Below are 20,223 nucleotides of genomic sequence, written 5' to 3'. Positions count from 1 at the left end.
ATATATCCACAAACAAAATCAAACATCAGTGATGGTGAGAAAAGAGCATTAGAATGGCTTGCAAACTGTAAGGAGATAATTGTCAACCCAGCCGACAAGGGGGGCAATGTGGTTGTTATGTATAAAACCCAATATATGAGAGAAGCTGCGGAGAGACTCTACCCCCAGTTTCCCATTAAACCAGTATGGTACATGGTACCCAAGATCCACAAGTCGATGATGCATCCACCTAGGAGCCCCATAGTATATACACTGCCTGTTCAAAAAAAAAGTCGCCAACTGGATTTAACTGAGCAAATAGGTATGAGCCCCCTATAGGATAATTAATGCATGGGCAATTATCTTTCAGCTGGCAACAAGTTATTTTCCGTAACCCCAACTGGTGCAATGAGTTGCTTCTCATTTCATAAACAATCATGTTGAAAGACACATCTCATGGTTGTGGAAAATATGTTAGTCTGTTTGAAAAGGGTCAAATCATTGGCATGCATCAAGCAGAGAAAACATCTAAGGAGATTTCAGAAACTACTAAAATTGGGTTAAGAACTGTCTAACGCATTATTAAAAACTAGAAGGATAGTGGGGATCCATCATATTCGAGGAAGAAATGTGTCTGGAAAAAAATCCTGAATGATCGTGATAGACGATCATTTAAACATTTGGTGAAATAAAATATAAGAAAAGCAACAGTAGAACTCAGGGCTATGTTTAATTGTGAAAGTAAGAGCATTTCCACATGCACAATGCGAAGGGAACTCAAGGGATTGGGACTGAACAGCTGTGTAGCCGTAAGAAAACCATGAATCAGTGAGGCAAACCAGAAAAATTTGCTAGGGAACATAAAGATTGGACTCTGGAGCAATGGAAATAGGTCATGCCTACTGTACAAGCCTGTGGGGGCAGTGCTATGATCTGGGGTTGCTGCAGTTGGTCAGGTCTAGGTTCAGCAACAGTACGTACTCAAAGAATGAGGTCTACTGACTACCTAACATACTGGTTTTCCATCAATGGATTTTTTCTTCCCTGAGGCACGGGCATATTCCAAGATGACAGTGCCAGGAATCATCGGGCTCAAATTGTGAAAGAGTAGTTCAGGGAGTATGAGACATAATTTTCACATATGGATTGGCCACCGCAGAGTCCAGACCTTAACCCCATTGAGAATCTTTGGGATTTGCTGGAAAAGGCTTTGCGCAGCAGTCAGACTCTATCACCATCAATACAAGATCTTGGTTAGAGTTGAGCGGACACCTGGACGTTCGGGTTCGACGAGTTCGGCCGAACTTAAAAAAAAAGGTTCGGGTTCGGGACCCGAACTTGACCCGAACTTGACCCCGAACCCCATTGAAGTCAATGGGGACCCGAACTTTTAGGCACTAAAATGGCTCTAAAATAGTCCTGGAAAGGGCTAGAGGGCTGCAAAAGGCATCAAAATGTGCTTAAGAGCATGGCAACTGTTCTGCAAACAAATGTGGATAGGGAAATGACTTAAAATAACATAAAATACAGAAAAATTTTAAATAACAATTTGGATCTAGGAGTAGGAGGATGAGGAGGCGGTGGATGGGTGGATGTGGCGGTGTAGGTTGACGTGGCAGTGTAGGTGGAAACGTCGGTGAAGGAGGAATAGGTAGCCAACACTGATTTGTTATTTTTTATTTTTAAATTGGGGTATCCCCCAAAATATTGGGACATATAACAAAATAAAAGAAAGAATAAATGCACTTGAGTACAAGAATGGATGGTTGAGGCTGGTATAAATGTCTATTCTGCACAAGGTACGGACAAGTCCTGTGGGATCCATGCCTGGTTCATTTTAATAAACGTAAGCTTGTCCACATTGGTTGCGGCCTGTAATAGTGCTCTCTGCCGTGCTAAACACACGTTCACACTATACACTGGCTGCAGGGCAGGTCAGCACCTCCAAGGCTGACAAAGCTTTTCCACATTTTGGCCATGCTAACCCTGCCTTCTCAGGTGCTGGCGGTGCCCCAGCTGCGTTGGCGACCTCTTCCTCCTCCTCTGCCTTCGACCTTGTGCTTCCACTGTGCCCCCGCTGTCAGGTGGGAATGCCATCATCAGCGTGCGCTTGTAGTCGCGCATCTTCCAGTAACAGATGTTTTCACTAAATTTAGTTCCCTGTTAGCAATGCAGAGCAGGGGTTCATTCACGGCAAAAGGGGGTTCATGTCACCCAGCAATAGAACAGAGGATTTTGAGAGATTTTGGCCCCTGTCACCCAGGCACAGCAGGGGTTCATTCACGGCAAAAGGGGGTTCATGTCACCCAGCAATAGAACAGAGGATTTTGAGAGATATAGGCCCCTGTCACCCAGGCACAGCAGGGGTTCATTTACGGCAAAAGTGGGTTCTTGTCACCCAGCAATAGAACAGAGGATTTTGAGAGAACGAGGCCCATGTCACCCAGGCACAGCAGGGGTTCATTCACGGCAAAAGGGGGTTCTTGTCACCCAGCAATAGAACAGAGGATTTTGAGACAACGAGGCCCATGTCACCCAGGCACAGCAGGGGTTCATTCACGGCAAAAGGGGGTTCATGTCACCCAGCAATACAACAGAGGATTTTGAGAGATTTAGGCCCCTTTCACCCAGGCACAGCAGGGGTTCATTCACAGCAAAAGGGGGTTCATGTCACCCAGCAATAGAACAGAGGATTTTGAGAGATTTAGGCCCCTGTCACCCAGGGACAGCAGGGGTTCATTGACGACAAAAGGGGGTTCATGTCACCCAGCAATACAACAGAGTATTTTGAGAGATTTAGGCTTATGTCACCCAGGCACAGCAGGGGTTCATTCACTGCAAAAGGGGGTTCATGTCATCCTGCAATAGAACAGAGGATTTTGAGAGCTTTAGGCCCCTGTCTCCCAGGCACAGCAGGGGTTCATTCACGGCAAAAGGGGGTTCATGTCACCCACCAATAGAACAGAGGATTTTGAGAGCTTTAGGCCCCTGTCTCCCAGGCACAGCAGGGGTTCATTCACGGCAAAAGGGGGTTCATGTCACCCAGCAATAGAACAGAGGATTTTGAGAGATTTAGGCCCTTGTCACCCAGGCACAGCAGGGGTTCATTCAAAGCAAAAGTGGGTTCTTGTCACCCAGCAATAGAACAGAGGATTTTGAGAGATTTAGGCCCCTGTCACCCAGGCACAGCAGGTGTTCATTCACGGCAAAAGGGGGTTCATGTCACCCAGCAATAGAACAGAGGATTTTGAGAGATATAGGCCCATGTCACCCAGGCACAGCAGGGGTTCATTCGCGGCAAAAGGTGGTTCATGTCACCCAGCAATAGAACAGAGGATTTTGAGAGATTTAGGCCCCTGTCACTCAGGCACAGCAGGGGTTCATTCACGGCAAAAGGGGGTTCATGTCACCCAGCAATAGAACAGATGATTTTGAGAGATTTAGGCCCCTGTCACCCAGGCACAGCAGGGGTTCATTCACGGCAAAAGGGGGGTTCATGTCACCCAGCAATAGAACAGATGATTTTGAGAGATTTAGGCCCCTGTCACCCAGGCACAGCAGGGGTTTGTATACGCCAAAAATGGTAAAATGTCACCAGACAATTGAAAATAAGAATTTTTTCAATTTAGTGCACTAAAATTGGTACTTTTTTGCATTAAAATGGCTCAAAAATAAAATCCTTGAAATGGCTAGAAGGATGTAAAAGGCAGTAAAGTGTGCTAAAGAGCCTGGCAACTGCTCTGCAAACAAATGTGGATATGGAAATAACTTAAAATAAAATAAAATAACAAAAAATTACAAATTATTAACCTGCAACTCAGAGAAGGAGGTGGATATGGAGTCGGAGGTTGAGGAGGCGGTGAATGTGGTGTTGTAGGTGGAGGCAGCAACGGAGAAGGAGGAGGTAGCCAGCAATGTTTTTTTCTTATTTTTTATTGGGTAGGTAACAAAGAATCATTGCACTTGACTTGAGTACAAGAATGTATGTTTGATGGTGGTATAAATGTCTATTCTGCACAAGGTACAGACAAGTCTTGTGGGATCCAAGCCTGGTTCATTTTAATGAACGTGAGCTTGTCCACGTTGGCTGTGGACAGGCGGCTGCGCTTGTCTGTGATGACGCCCCCTGCCGTGCTAAACACACATTCAGATAATACACTGGCTGCAGGGCAGGCCAGCACCTCCAAGGCGTAAAGGGAAAGCTCAGTCAATGTGCCCAATTTGGAGACCCAGAAGTTGAAGGGGGCAGACCCGTCATTTAGTACGTGTAGGCGTGTGCACACATACTGCTCCACCATGTTGGTGAAATGCTGCCTCCTGCTAAGACGTTCCATATTAGCTGGTGGTGCTGGTTGTTGTAGCGTGCTGACAAAGCTTTTCCACATTTCGGCCATGCTAACCCTGCCTTCTGAGGTGCTGGCGGTGCCCCAGCTGCGTTGGCGACCTCTTCCTCGTCCTCTGCCTTTACCTTGTGCATCCACTGTGCCCCCGCTGTCAGGTGGGAATGCCACCAGCAGCGCGTCTACCAGCGCGCGCTTGTACTCGCGCATCTTACGATCACGCTCTAGTGATGGAATTAAGGATGGTACGTTGTCCTTGTAACGGGGATCCAGCAACGTGGACACCTAGTAATCAGCACAAGTTAGAATGTGGGCAACTCGGCGGTCGTTGCGGAGACACTGCAACATGTAATCGCTCATGTGTGCCAGGCTGCCCAGAGGCAACGAAAAGCTGTCCTCTGTGGGAGGTGTATCGTCTGTGTCCTCTGTATCCCCCCATCCACGCACCAGTGATGGCCATGAGCTGGTGTGGGTGCCACCCTGCTGTGAACATGGTTCCTCCTCCTGCATCTCCTCCTCCTCAATTTCTACCTCCTCATCCTCCAGAACTGTGCCCTGGCTGGACAATTGCGTACCTTGGGTTTGTGGGTGCAGGAACCCACCCTCGGAGCCACTTGGGAATGACTGGCCGGAAACCCTACGAAATTATCCCTCTTCCTCCTCCTGTGCCACATCCTCTTCCATCATCGCCAGGAGCGTTTTTTCAAGGAGGCATAGAAGTGGGATAGTAACGCTGAGAACGGCGTTATCGGCACTGGCCATGTTGGTGGAGTACTCGAAACAGCGCAACAAGGAACACAGGTCTCGCATGGAGGCCCAGTCATTGGTGGTGAAGTGGTGCTGTTCCGCCGAGCGACTCACCCGTGCCTGCTGCAGCTGAAACTCCACTATCGCCTGCTGCTGCTCGCACAGTCTGGCCAGCATGTGCAAGGTGGAGTTCCACCTTGTGGGCACGTCGCATATGAGGCGGTGAGTGGGAAGGCCGAAGTTACGCTGTAGCCCTGACAGGCGAGCAGCAGCAGGGTGAGAACGCCAAAAGCTCGCACAGACGGCCCGCACTTTATGCAGCAGCTCTGACATGTCGGGGTAGTTGTGAATGAACTCCTGCACCACCAAATTCAGCACATGCGCCAGGCAAGGGATGTGCGTCAAACCGGCTAGTCCAAGAGCTGCTACGAGATTTCGCCATTATCGCACACCACCAGGCCGGGCTTGAGGCTGACTGGCACAAACCACTCATCGGTCTGTTGTTCAAGGCCCGTCCACAACTCCTGCACGGTGTGGGTTTTGTCCCCCAAACAGATAAGTTTTAAAACTGCCTGCTGTCGTTTACCCCTGGCTGTGCTGAAGTTGGTGGTGAAGGTGTTACGCTGACTGGATGAGGAGCTGGTAGAGGATGAGGAAGCAGAGTAGGAGGAGGAAGCAACAGGAGGCAAACCGAAGCGCCCTGCAATCCTCGGTGGTGAAAGGACTGCTATCTGCCTCAGGCCCAGCCGCCACTGCATTTATCCAGTGTGCTGTTATGGAGATAATACGGCCCTGACCGTGCTTACTGGTCCACGTATCCGTAGTCAGGTGCACCTTGCCACAGATGGCGTTGCGCAGTGCACACCTGATTTTGTCCCCTACTTGGTTGTGAAGGGAAGGGATGGCTCGCCTTGAAAAGTAGTGGCGGCTGGGCACGATGTACTGTGGGACAGCCACTGCCATAAGGCCTTTAAAACTATCCGTCTCCACTAGACAGAATGACAGCATTTCAAAGGCAAGTAATTTAGAAATGCTGGCTTTCAGGGCTAGGGATCGTGGGTGGGTAGGGGGGTACTTCCTCTCCCTACCAGTGTTTGGGATATGAAGAGCTGAACACTTCTGTGGGACATTATGGAGATGCTTGGTGACCATTAAATGCCTGGTCATGCAGGTTGTGCTCAGGTTGAGAAGGTTTATGCCTCGCTTCAGGCTCTGATTGCACAGCGTGCAAACCACTCGTGTCTTGTCGTCAGCACATTGTCTGAAGAACTGCCACGCCAGGGAATACCTTAGAGATGGCTTTGGTGTGCTCGGTCCCTTGCTGCGGTGGGCAGTAGGAGGCGTACTGTCTAGAGGACGGCCGCTCCGCTTTTGCACCCTGCTCCCTCTTCTGCTGTGCTGGTGGCTCTGTGCGACCACCGCCTCTTCCTCCGAACTACATCTGTCACTCACATGACCTTGATTCCATGTGGGGTCGAGGACCTCATCGTCCTCCACATCGTCTTCCACCCAGTCTTCACCCCTGACTTCCTTGTTGGTCTGCACACTTTCGAAAGCCCCAGCAGTTGGCACCTGTGTTTTGTCATCATCCGAGACGTGCTGCGATGGTCCTCCCATGTACTCATCTTGAAAAATTAGTGGTTGGGCTTCAGTGCACTCAATCTCTTTCACTTCTGGGGCAGGGCTAGGTGGATGGCCCTGGGAAACCCTGCTAACAGAGTCATCAAAAAGCAGAAGAGACTGCTGCATGACTTGGGGCTCAGACTGCTTGGCTGATTTGCAAGGGGGTGAGGTGAAAGACTGATGGACATCAGCTGCAGGTGCCAACTGTGGTCTTTCAGAATGAGACTGGGTGGGAGACAATGTGAAGGAACTGGATCCATTGTCAGCAACCCAATCTACTATCGCCTGTACTTGTTCAGGCCTCACCATTCGTAGACTAGCATTAGGCCCGACCAAATACCGCTGCAGGTTTTGTCGCCTACTCTCACCTGAGGAAGGGGTTTCACTTGTGCGTGTAGCTGGCACAGATCGACCACGTCCTCTCCCTGCAACAGGAGCTCCACCAGCAGCACCATGACCTGGGCGCCGTCCCTTATTTGACGATCTCCTCATATTTTTTTAATTTAGGATCTTGCCCTAAATGGGTGTTTAATTAATAGTAGAATAGAGCAACAGTATGTAAAAGGTGTATCTCACACGGCCTGAACCAAACTAGGCCTCAATAAAAGATTTTTTTGCCCAAAATGGCTGTATTTCAAATGCCTAATTCAAACCCCTGTATATAGAGGTAGTATCTCAGAGGCCCTAAACCTTTGTAGGCCTGCAGTAAATATATCTTTGCACAAAAAGGCTGTATTTCAAATGGCTGTATTTCAAATGCCTAATTCAAACCCCTGTATGTATAGGGGGATCACACACGCCCTGAACCAGTGTAGGCCTGAAGTAAATATATCTTTGCACAAAAAGGCTGTATTTCAAATAGCTGTATTTCAAATGCCTCATTCAAACCCCTGTATGTATAGGGGGGATCACACACGCCCTGAATCAGTGTAGGCCTGCAGTAAATATATCTTGGTAAAAAATGGCTGTATTTCAAATGGCTGTATTTCAAATGCCTAATTCAAACCACTGTATGTAGAGGGGGTATCTCACAGGGCCTGAACCAGTGTAGGCCTGAATTCAATATTGGTGCACCAAATGGCGGTATTTAAAATCTCTGAATGTAATCCAAATGTATTAAGGGTGTATCTCAAAATGACATCTGCATCAAAGGCTGCCCACTAAACTTTTTGTGTCCAAATGAGTGTTTGTTTAAAAACTGAATTTGACAGCAGTATATAAGCCTGTAATTTCCCACGTGCTGATGCTGCAAGGCCTGAAAATAGTGTTTTTAGTCAAAAGAGTGTGTTTTTCCAACACCAGAAAATGATGGGTGTATTTCTACCTTAAATTGCACACTGACTAATATAGATGTTGTAGATTGCCAAAAAAGTCTTTTTTTGCTAACAGAATATAAAACCTGTATATATTAAACGTGAATTTAACATTTGCTGATCTGGAAAATACAGTTTTTTGAAGAAAAAAAAGTGTGTTTTTCAAACCACAGAAAATGATGGGTGTATTTCTACCTTAAATTGCACACTGACTAATACAGATATTGTAGATTGCCCAAAAAGTCTTTTTTTGCTAACAGAATATGAAAGCTGTAGATATTAAACTTTAATTTAACATTTGCAGATCTGGAAAATACTGTTTTTTGGGGAAAAAAAAGTGTGTTTTTAAAACCCCAGAAAATGATGGGTGTATTTCTACCTAAAATTGCACACTGACTAATACAGATGTTGTAGTTTTCCCCCAACAAATGGTGATTTGCAATGTCCCAAAAGCTCAGATGCAGTGCTGGTGCACTGAGCATGCATAAAATGGCCGCCGCTGCCACCACCCACCTAATTAACAGAATTCTAAAAGTTTGTATTTTTTGGTCAATGAGCTCAGGGCAGGGTAAAACGATAGTGCCCTGCACCCACACAACTATTTGTCTGTAGATCGCTGAGTTAGATTCTCTCCTATTCTCTCCCTGAAATCACAAGTCCAGCAGCATCCTCTCCCTACACTTGTAACAGCAGAGTGACGTGCAGCGCTACGTGACTCAAGCTTATATAGAGGCTGGGTCATATGCTGCTTTGGCCAATCACAGCCAAGCCATTAGTAGGCATGGCTGTGATGGTCTCTTGGGGCAAGTAGTATGAAGCTTGTTGATTGGCTGCTGTGCAGCCTTTCAAAAAGCGCCAAGAAAGCGGCGAACACCGAACCCGAACTTTTACGGAAATGTTCGGGTTCGGGTCCGGGGTTCCAAAAATCCTAAAGTTCGGTACGAACCCGAACTTTACAGTTCGGGTTCGCTCAACCCTAATCTTGGTTAAAAATTAATGCAAAACTGGATGGAAATAAATCTTGAGGCATTGCAGAAATTTATCGAAACAATGCCACAGCAAATGCATGCCGTAATCAAAGCTAAAGGCGGTCCAACTAAATATTGTGTGGTGTTTTGGTGCCAATTTTTTTTTTTAGACAGGCAGTATATATATATATGGGTGAATAAACCATCCACTTTTTTCACTGATTTGGAGTGCTGCCTTTTTTCTTCTATATGTACTTGGGACCTTGGTCAGAGGCCCCCATAAGGACTTGCACCCGCGTTTAATGTGTGCTGCTTTTTTCTTTTCTTTTCTATATATACACTGCTCAAAAAAATAAAGGGAACACTTAAACAACACAATGTAACTCCAAGTCAATCACACTTATGTGAAATCAAACTGTCTACTTAGGAAGCAACACTGAGTGACAATCAATTTCACATGCTTTTGTGCAAATGGGATATACAACAGGTGGAAATTATAGGCAATTAGCAAGACACCCCCAATAAAGGAGTGGTTCTGCAGGTGGTGACCACAGACCATTTCTCAGTTCCTATGCTTCCTGGCTGATGTTTTGGTCACTTTTGAATGCTGGCAGTGCTTTCACTCTAGTGGTAGCATGAGACGGAGTCTACAACCCACACAAGTGGCTCAGGTAGTGCAGCTTATCCAGGATGGCACATCAATGCGAGCTGTGGCAAGAAGGTTTGCTGTGTCTGTCAGCATAGTGTCCAGAGCATGGAGGCGCTACCAGGAGACAGGCCAGTACATCAGGAGACGTGGAGGAGGCCATAGGAGGGCAACAACCCAGCAGCAGGACCGCTACCTCCGCCTTTGTGCAAGGAGGAACAGGAGGAGCACTGCCAGAGCCCTGCAAAATGACCTCCAGCAGGCCACAAATGTGCATGTGTCTGCTCAAACGGTCAGAAACAGACTCTATGAGGGTGATATGAGGGCCCGACGTCCACAGGTCGGGGTTGTGCTTACAGCCCAACACCGTGTAGGACGTTTGGCATTTGCCAGAGAACACCAAGATTGGCAAATTCGCCACTGGCACCCTGTGCTCTTCACAGATGAAAGCAGGTTCACACTGAGCACATGTGACAGACGTGACAGAGTCTGGAGACGCCGTGGAGAACGTTCTGCTGCCTGCAACATCCTCCAGCATGACCGGTTTGGCATTGGGTCAGTAATGGTGTGGGGTGGCATTTCTTTGGAGGGCCGCACAGCCCTCCATGCGCTCGCCAGAGATAGCCTGACTGCCATTAGGTACCGAGATGAGATCCTCAGACCCCTTGTGAGACCATATGCTGGTGCGGTTGGCCCTGGGTTCCTCCTAATGCAAGACAATACTAGACCTCATGTGGCTGGAGTGTGTCAGCAGTTCCTGCAAGACGAAGGCATTGATGCTATGGACTGGCCCGCCTGTTCCCCAGACCTGAATCCACTTGAGCACATCTGGGACATCATGTCTCGCTCTATCCACCAATGTCACGTTGCACCACAGAGTGTCCAGGAGTTGGCAGATGCTTTAGTCGAGGTGTGGGAGGAGATCCCTCAGGAGACCGTCCGCCACCTCATCAGGAGCATGCACAGGCGTTGTAGGGAGGTCATACAGGCACGTGGAGGCCACACACACTACTGAGCCTCATTTTGACTTGTTTTAAGGACATTACATCAAAGTTGGATCAGCCTGTAGTGTGTTTTTCCACTTTAATTTTGAGTGTGACTCCAAATCCAGACCTCCATGGGTTGAAAAATTTGATTTCCATTTTTTTTTGTGTGTGATTTTGTTGTCAGCACATTCAACTATGTAACGAACAAAGTATTTCAGAAGAATATTTAATTAATTCAGATCTAGGATGTGTTATTTTTGTGTTCCCTTTATTTTTTTGAGCAGTGTATATATATATATTGTTATTAATATTTTTTCCAATCGATTAGTTTATTTATCTTTTTTTTCCATTAATTTATTCATTTAACTAATTGTTGAAATATATATATATATATATATATATATATATATATATATTTCGACAATTAGTTAAATGAATAAATTAATGAAAAAAAAAGATAAATAAACTAATCGATTGGAAAAAATATTAATAACAATTGTTGCCAAAAAATACGTAAATAAATTCAACAATACGGAAATATATAAATAAAGTCATAAATAAATAAATATAATAAAAAAAAATTCATCCATAAATAAATACATAAATAAATTCATCAATAAATACATAAATAAATTCATCAATACAGAAATATATAAATAAAGTTATAGATAAATAAATATATTAAAAATTTCATCCATAAATAAATAAATACATAAATAAATTCATCAATAAATACATAAATAAATTAATCAATACAGAAATATATAAATAACGTTATAAATAAATAAATATATAAAAAAATTCATCCATAAATAAATAAATAAGAAATATATACAGAAGTTAAAAACAACGCAGTTTGGGAGGGAGAGCCAAGGAGAGGGATTGACAAGGGACCCTTCAGCGCCCGGAACCGACGTTGGGGCCAGCAAGTCGCTGCCAATCCAGGACTCTCATTTTTATAAATGTCAGTCTGTCCACAAAGTCAGTGGACAGACGGGTCTGCTTGTTGGTGACCACCCCACCTGCCACGCTGAATGTCCACTCAGACAGTACATTGGAGGGTCCAAGACAGTACTTCCAGCGCATACTGAGCGAGCGCACGGCAGGTGTCCAGCCTGGACACCAAATACTCCATGGGGTCGTCGGTGCTCATGCTGTCGGAAGCACCGACGGAACCCATGTAGTCTGCCACCATGTGGGCCAGCCGCTGGTGGTGACTGCTGCTACTGGTTTACGCAGACTGGTAGAACAACCTCATCTCACCCATAAGATCACCTACTTGGCTGGAGCTGCTTGGGCCAGCCACCTGCTGGTTGAGATGGGCAGGGAGAACTGGATTGTGAGGCTGAGGGTTAGCCTGCTACAGCCGGAGGATCAGACAAGCCTGCAGGTTATTCATACGGGCATCCCTACAGCTGGCTGGGATGAACTGCTCCAGTTTCCCTTTGCAGCGAGGGTCTAAAAATGTGGCCAACCAAAAATCATCCCTTTTCCTTAATTTTCTTGATCCGGGGGTCCCTCCTGAGGCATCGCAGCCATGGGGAAGAGGAAAGCACACTGTGACTCTTCTTGGCTGCCTGGGACCATGACATCTTGGTCCTCCTGCTGGTCTTGGTGGAGCATTGTTGCCTCTTCTTGTTCCACCCAGGCACTCTCCCCAGCATCGAGCAGGCGATTTAATGTCCTGTCCAGCAGGAACACAATGGATGGTATTCTCTTACCGCCCCCGTCGCTGCTCCCACAACCTCTCCAGCATTTGGAGGGTGGAGTTCCACCGCTCCACGCTGTCCAGAATCAACCTGTGAGGTGGCAGGCTGTTTTCATGCTGCAGTTTAGACAGGGATGCAGTGGCGGTTGGTGAGCATCGGAAGTGGCTGGCAGTCCTACTTACACATTGCACGATGTCGCTCAACCTTGGGTATGTGCTTGGGAACTTCTGTACCACAAGGTTGAGGACATGTGCCATGCAGGTCACGTGTGTTAGACTGCCAGCATGGAGGGCGGCGAGGAGGTTTCTGATGTTGTCACAGACAACCATACCTGCCTGAAGCCTTCGGGGTGTCAGCCTCTTGTGGACTTGAGCCTGGAGGGCGGCCAGAACATCAGGTCCCGTGTGTCTATCTTTCACTAAGCTCACAATCTGGAGCACGGCCTGGCAGCGAACGTGCCTCACACTTGCTGGGGGCTCAGCAGTAGTGGAGACAGTGGCTTGAGGGAGAGCAGCAGTTCTCCCCTGGAAGCCCAGGAGCGGCACCACAAACTGAGATGCTGCCACATCTGGTGATCCCTCTCCGGCGCCTCGGAGGGACACCCAATGGGTTGAAAAACTGATGTATCGTCCCTGCCCATGTCTGCTGGTCCAGGCATCCATTGTCAGATGCACCCTGTTGCTGACAGCATGATACAATGACAGGGATACATTCTGCACAATTTGATGGTGTAGGGCAGGGACGCGGCCCTGGCAAAGAAATGGCGGCTGGGGACACGCTATCTGGGTTGGGCCTGCTCCAACATTTGCCGGAATGGATTGCAGTCCACAATATTGAAGGGCAGCAGATGTTGGGCGATAAACCTTGCCAGGAGCCCATTGAGTGAACGCATGTGTTGGTCTCCGGGGGCGTAGGGTGCGGTGCGTTCAAATGCATCGGCAACAGATGGCTGGCGCCAGACGGCAGTGGAGGAGATAGAGGAGAGTGCAAAGGAGGCAGAGGTCTGGCTGCCGGTACCAGTACCTCTAGGAGAGGGAGTGGGGGAGTGGGAATGCATTGTTGGAAGGGGTTGGGTGGCTGCAGGACAGTGGCAGGAGCTGTTTTCCTCTGCGCACTGCTGCTGGCGCTGCTGTAACCACCCTGCATCTGTTCCCACTCCCACCAGTGGTTGACTCTCAGGTGCTGGGTAAGGGCAGTGGTACCCAGCTGAGCAACAGACCTCCCTCTCCTCACCCTGGCATGGCGCAGCTGACAGATGGCAAATGTCACATCGTCTGCTGCCAGGGTGAAGTAAGCCCAAACAGGTGTCTTACGCACCGACCTCCTGTCAGATGGGGTGGTGTTGGCTTGCGCCTGTTCGGCCTCGGTGCGCACAGGTGGAGGCTGTGCCGCCGCCTCCTACTGCCATGACCAGTGGAGCCCCTGCCACTGGGCTCCCTGGTGACCTGGCACACCATTTGCCTCAGGTGCCTACCTTCCTCATCATCTCACCTGACAAGGGAGGTGATACCCATTCTAAATCACCCTCCTCTTCATCCCCTGCAATGTCAGACCCAAGGTCGACCAGTAGTTGACTGAGGGGAACAGCAGACGTGGAGCCCCTGACCTGGCTCCGCTGTCCCCTTGCTGACGCCTGGGTCTGACTAGGTGCGGGCGTTCTGTGGTTGAAACCACCCACATCAGTTGGAAGGGATGTCACTGGGGTACTGACGGGCGGTACCCCTTCCTCCTCCTCCTCCATCCCTTACAAAAGGTCCTGAGCATCCGGACCAAGCTCTAGCTCACTCTCCTGCATTACCACCCCCAAGATGTTCCTTTTACTATCGGTGTCAAACAGCATCAGGGTAGATTCTTGGGGGGTGGGGGCTAGTCCTGCAGGAGGCGGAGAGCTGCTGCTGCTCAGAGCCGGGGCAGAGGACTCCGTGCCACTAGCTTGTGTCACAAATGACACCACTGCCTCGGCGTCTTGAGATGAAATGGGGCGACTGCCACGCCCTAAAAAATCATGGATGAGGCGGACGCCCCTGCCACCTGTGCCCGCCCCTCCGTGGGTAGAGGAGCAGCCCCGTGCTGGCAGCGTTCCAGCACTGGAACCAACTCCCCTACTACTGCTGTTGGCATGCCCATGATCTGTTTTTCTATAAAAAAAATATATATAAGGAAAATAATGAGGGAATTTGGGCAAACTTTATTGGGTTGGGGACAATGGGACAAAAATGGTAAAATAAAATATACACAAAACCCTAAGACTTTTTTTTTTTTTTGTTAGTTAGTTTTTTCACAGAAAAAAGACGGTGACACTAATCACTACCTTTTTTTTGCATAGACAAAGGACGCTGGCACTAATCAATACCCACACAAATCCCTAAAACACTAACCCTAAAACACAGAAAAATATTTTTTGTGTGTTTTTTTCTTCACAGACAAAGGACGCTGACACTAATCACTACCCACATGAAACCCTAAACACTAACCCTAAAACAGAAAAATACTTTTTTTTGTTTTTGTTTTTTCACAGAAAAAAGACACAGACACTAATAACTACCCACACAAAACCCCAAAACACTAACCCTAAAACACAGAAAAATATTTTTATTTTTTTCACGGACAAAAGACGATGACGCTAATCACTACCCACACGAAACTCTAAAACACTAACCCTAAAACACTATCTCTAAAACACAGAAAAATACATTTTTTTTCACAGACAAAAGACGATGACACTAATCACTACCCACACAAAACCCTAAAACACTAACCCTGAAACACAGAAAAATACTTTTTTTGTGTTTTTTTTTTCACATACAAAGGACGCTGACAATAATCACTACCCAACGAAACCCTAAAACACAGAAAATGACTTTTTTGGTTTTTTATAGTTTTTTTTCACAGAAAAAAGACGCTGACACTAATAACTACCCACACAAAAACCTAAAACACTAAAGACTTTTTTTTTTTTTTTTACAGACAAAGGACGCTGACACTAATCACTACCCACATGAAACCCTAAAACACAGAAACAAACTTTTTTCACAGACGAAACAGACAGCAAAAGCCTACACTATACTATATCTCTATCTAACCTACACTACACCCTGCACTGGACCCTATTAGCTACATTATTCACTCACTAACCTACACTGACTATCTACCACTAACTATCTGGATTATATATATGAGCTAACTATATAATGTCCCTAACACCCTACACTGGAACCTATCAGCTACACTTTTCACTCACTAACCTACACTGTCTAACACTATCTGGATTATATATATATATATATATATATATATATATATATTATATATATATGAGGTTTTAGAATTCAGCACAGCACAAAGATCACACTCCTCTCTCTCTTAACTGCATGAAACAGCACAACATGGCTGTGGAGAGGTTCTCTTATATATTAAGGGGTAGGCAACTTTCCTATTGGTTGCTAGGGAAGTTGCTAAGCTCTTGAAGCCTTCTCATTGGCCCACAAGCTAGAAGCAGGGAGGGATCATGTGTACTGTGAAAAAAAAAAAACTGAGTATACAGCGCTATATTTTAAATATTCACGAATTCTCGAAGTGCCGATATTCGCAATTAAAATTTGCAATGCGAATATTCACGCTCAACACTATTGAGGACAAAGAGTCTGAGAGTATGAGATTGTGGACTGATTATGCGGCTGTCACCTCTGTGTCTAACATTATGCCTTAGAGGCAAAGGGTCATAGCATTCCTCCTGCTCCTCTGCATTGAAACTCCAGAGTAGCCTTCATTTGCATCCCTTATTTTATCCCAAGTTGAAGAAACTAAATTCCATGTGATATGGAAGATACCCAGGATAGATGACAACAGTAAACATTTGTACTCCCATAAGAAGGAAATTCAGGCAGAGGTGGGGGACCCAATGCATAAATGTGTTGGTGGTGGTGGTATTAGTTGCACCTGTAGCCTCGGTGGTGGCGTTAGGGGCAGTCGTAGCGACACTCAGAGCAAATAGAGAGCAAGGAATCGGGAGATGGTCAAGGAGCCAACGATGATATATGGCAGCCTGAAAAAAATGGCAGGGAAAGTGAAGGTGACGATGATGATGCTTGTGTGTTTGAAAGGACCTGAGAGCCAGATCAGGGTTCTGAGGAGGAAGTATCATGAGAGGAAGATGGTAGAGGCAGTGGCAGAAATAAAGAGTAGAGTCAATATAGGGCCAGAAGCTCCAAAGAAAACTGCCAGGGCCATATCTGCATCTATTATGGTCATATAATTCAACTTGAAAGAGAAGCGGTACTCTATAATATCCTTTAAAATAATTTGTTATTTTTATTAAATGACATAAAAGACATGTACATAAAACACATTTACACAAACATGAATCAAAGTCTCTTAGTTCTTATCCTGTATAGAGTGGTGTGTCAATGTGGATAAGTTCTGTTTGGCGTGCTCCTCGACGCACGTTTCGCTTTATTGCTTCATCAGGAGGGGCTAGCAATAAAGCGAAACGTGCGTCGAGGAGCACGCCAAACAGAACTTATCCACATTGACACACCACTCTATACAGGGTAAGAACTAAGAGACTTTGACTGGCTTGCGAGATAGATATGGTAGCACCTGCGATGCACCTTATAATTATTCTATGTCGGCCGTAGTACCCCCATACCATCTAGACCTGTAATATATTTATGCTATGCACTTTAAGCTTAGATAGCTGTGAGCACATCCAGAGCCAGCTGCTATATTCATATGCTGACCTGGGCGTCTTCACACAGCTCTCATATAGCAAGATAATTTATTAATTAGCAGCTATTTTAGTGATGCCTATGAGGATAAGTTTTATGGCACTCTGTATGGTCTCTGCATTCATGTTTGTGTAAATGTGTTTTATGTACATGTCTTTTATGTCATTTAATAAAAATAACAAATTATTTTAAAGGATATTATAGAGTACCGCTTCTCTTTCAAGTTGAATTATATGTATATGGTATATCCCTGTTGATAACAGGCTGTGTTAATCTAGTTGAACTATCTATTATGGTCAGCCTGGGAACTGATGATGCCACTGATACTGTGGTTAAAGGCTCAATGTGCCAGACCTAAGTCAAGCTTGGCTGCTGCTAGCTATGAGCAGAGTTTGTGAGTGTCTCCGATCTGGCAGATTTTTTCCACAATAGAAGATAAAAATCATTGCTGTTTGCAAGATCTGCAGGCTGAAAATAAGCCGTGGGCATTCAAACACAAACATAAGCACCACGGCTCTATTGCAGCACATGAAGCAGCATCATTAGATTCTGGGGGAAAATTTAAATGCCTGCCAGGTAGCGTAAGAAGAGTTTCCTCCTTCTCCTGGACTCCTTTGCAGGCCACATCCACGTGTAGTACAGTGTCCTTGTCATTGTCATCATCAGTTACTGCTTCTCCTGCTTACACTACTCCTCCTCCACTTCCTACTCAGCTCTGTCAACAGCCATCTATAACAGAATGTATGGCCAAGAAACAACTGCATGCGCTCAGCCATTTGCAGGTGCGCAAGCTTAAAGGGGTTATCCAATTTCAAGAAATCCCCCCACATTTGCCGGGCCCCTATATACTTACCCTTCTCCCTGCAGCAGCAGCAGTGGTGCGGGAACCAGGAGCGGAGCCGGGAGCGGGGCAAGTATATTACTGGTGAGGGGCACGGTACATGTGGGGGGGGGTTTCTTGAAATTGGATAACCCCTTTAACACCCACTTGGCCAAGTTCCTGGTGGTGCAGTTGCTGCCATAACACTAAGTGAAACGATGAACAAGGCATTTTCACACAGCTCCGGAGTCGGATAAATAGACCTGCCATTGCCAACGGTGCTCCATTATGCCACTGCCATTGTCTATTTGCCCAACATCTTCTCTCATACCGTATGGTTGTTGCTACTGCCGTCAGCCTAAAATCATGTTCCATACCATATGGCTGTTGCTTCTTTCATCATGCCACTGAAACTCTGCCATCTTTTTCACTGTATGGCTGCTGTTGCTGCCACCATCATGCCTCTGTTGCTGTCTGCCTGTCTATCATTATGTTCCATACCATATGGTTGCTGCTGCCTCCATCATCACATTGTTGCTGACCATTATGTTCCATACCATATGGCTGCTGCTGCTGTCATGCATGCCACTGACACTGCCTGCGTACAATCATGTTCTGTACAATATAGCTTCTGATGATGCTGCCACCATAATTCCACTGCCGCTGTCTGCCTGTGTAACATTATGCTGAGTACAGTATGGCTGCTGTTCTAATGCCATTGCTGCTGTCTACCTTGGTTGCTGCTGCTGTCATCGTGCCACTGCTGCTGTTTGGATGGTGCAGTGTGCGGTACGCCAGACCTGCAGGGTAATGCGATTGTGAGGTCACGGTCAATGGCAAGCGAGGGTCACTCACAGTTATATATGGAAACCCTGGGCAGGCATACAGCAGTGAAGGAGAGGCCGGCACAAAAGTCCTCTGGGGCACACTCTGTGTTTAGGGACCAGGCCTGGTGTTGGATGAGGTGCCCTGGATGTTGCAGGTGTTTTATGTGCCTGGGGCAAGGTCCCTTTAAAGTTCGTGACGCCAGTGCCAATTGAACGGTGGCACGCCGTTTGCTGATAGCAGGAATAACTGAGGAACCACGTAATAATAAAACAGAACTTATGCTTTACTTGTTCTCCAGTGGTTGTCATACACGGACATAGTTGGAAACGCAGTTCCTTTGAAGACAGTTAGTTTTGGTACATTTAATGCAGGCAATATGTAGCAAGGTGATTTCAGAGGGTTAAACACAGGACTTGCAGTACAGGCGGCTTGCACTCTATTCCTGACTGATCCTGGAACATTGAAACTTTTCCCCAAGGCCCAATGCCCTAGCTCTGGCGTATATCCTTGGGTCTATAAATATCAAGTACCTCCTCTGCTGTCTTTAGTACCTCTTGCTTTCCAAGACTTGACTCTGCTCTCAGTGTCCTCAGGCTGGTTAACCGTGGTGTTCCTGCTTCTGCAAATATGGACTCAGGAGGGGAACCTTCTCCTTGGATCTGGAACCCGGTTACAGGGACTGCAATACCCTCTCCTAGTCTGCAGGCTCCAGGCCTGCTCTGCTCTCACAGGCCCATGGCCTGGCCTTTTCTCAGACACGGTCTAAACTAACTTTCCCTTCCCTGACTGGGCCTTATATAACCTAGGGCTCCCTAGCTCCCTCTAGTGACTTAGAGCTGGAATGACACCCCTAGCTGGCCTGCACATGCAAATTTCACAGTAACATGGAAGTACATAGCATTACATTATGAAGATGACTTATACCAACCTCCCCATAAATAAGGGGAAACGACAGCACAACAAGTGACCCTTCTGTAGTGACGGGCATTACAGCTCCCGTACACTACAAGTGTGTTTGTAAACAAACTGGTTAACACCATCAACCATGTTTTTACCTACAGCTTTGTATGCATGTGTGGAAAAAAGCTACAAAGTTAGATTGCTTCAAGCTTAGATGTGTTAATGGTTTATTTTTAGCAACACAATGTGCACCATAGAAATCAAAATCAAATCAATATTTATCTCAAATCCTTCTATCTTTTCATGTTATCCCAGATAGGATCTATGATGTTGAGATCAAGGCTCTTTGGGGGCCATGGTATGACTTCCAGTCAGAACTCTTTGTTCTTTTTTTTTCACTATGAAGATAGTTCTTAATAAATAAAATAAGAAATACATTAATAAGTGACATTGGCTGTATGGTTGATGTCCTACTGCAGAATACATTTAGAGTCAATCATACTAGAGATGAGCAAACTTTTTGAAATTCTTTCATTTTGTTAATTTAAAAAAAAAATTGGATTTGTGTCTAAATCTATTGTACACGAATAAAGTGCAGGTGTTCTAATTGTCTTCAAAAATTTGTATACAAAAACCT

General features: G+C 46.2%; 1 long non-coding RNA gene across 1 annotated transcript; it reads right to left on the bottom strand.

Annotated features, from left to right (window-relative positions):
• Positions 1 to 1,376: 1,376 nt before the first annotated feature.
• LOC120991369 lies at positions 1,377 to 19,445 on the bottom strand. Its single transcript, XR_005776645.1, has 3 exons — positions 19,320 to 19,445; positions 7,142 to 7,147; positions 1,377 to 1,387 (listed from the first exon to the last, which is right to left on the bottom strand). It is a non-coding gene; the product is annotated as an uncharacterized LOC120991369 (long non-coding RNA).
• Between the last annotated feature and the right edge of the window lie 778 nt (positions 19,446 to 20,223).

This window comes from Bufo bufo, chromosome 2 (genome assembly GCF_905171765.1).
Source record: "Bufo bufo chromosome 2, aBufBuf1.1, whole genome shotgun sequence".
Lineage (NCBI taxonomy): Eukaryota > Metazoa > Chordata > Amphibia > Anura > Bufonidae > Bufo > Bufo bufo.
This window is presented reverse-complemented; position numbering and strand designations above follow the sequence as displayed.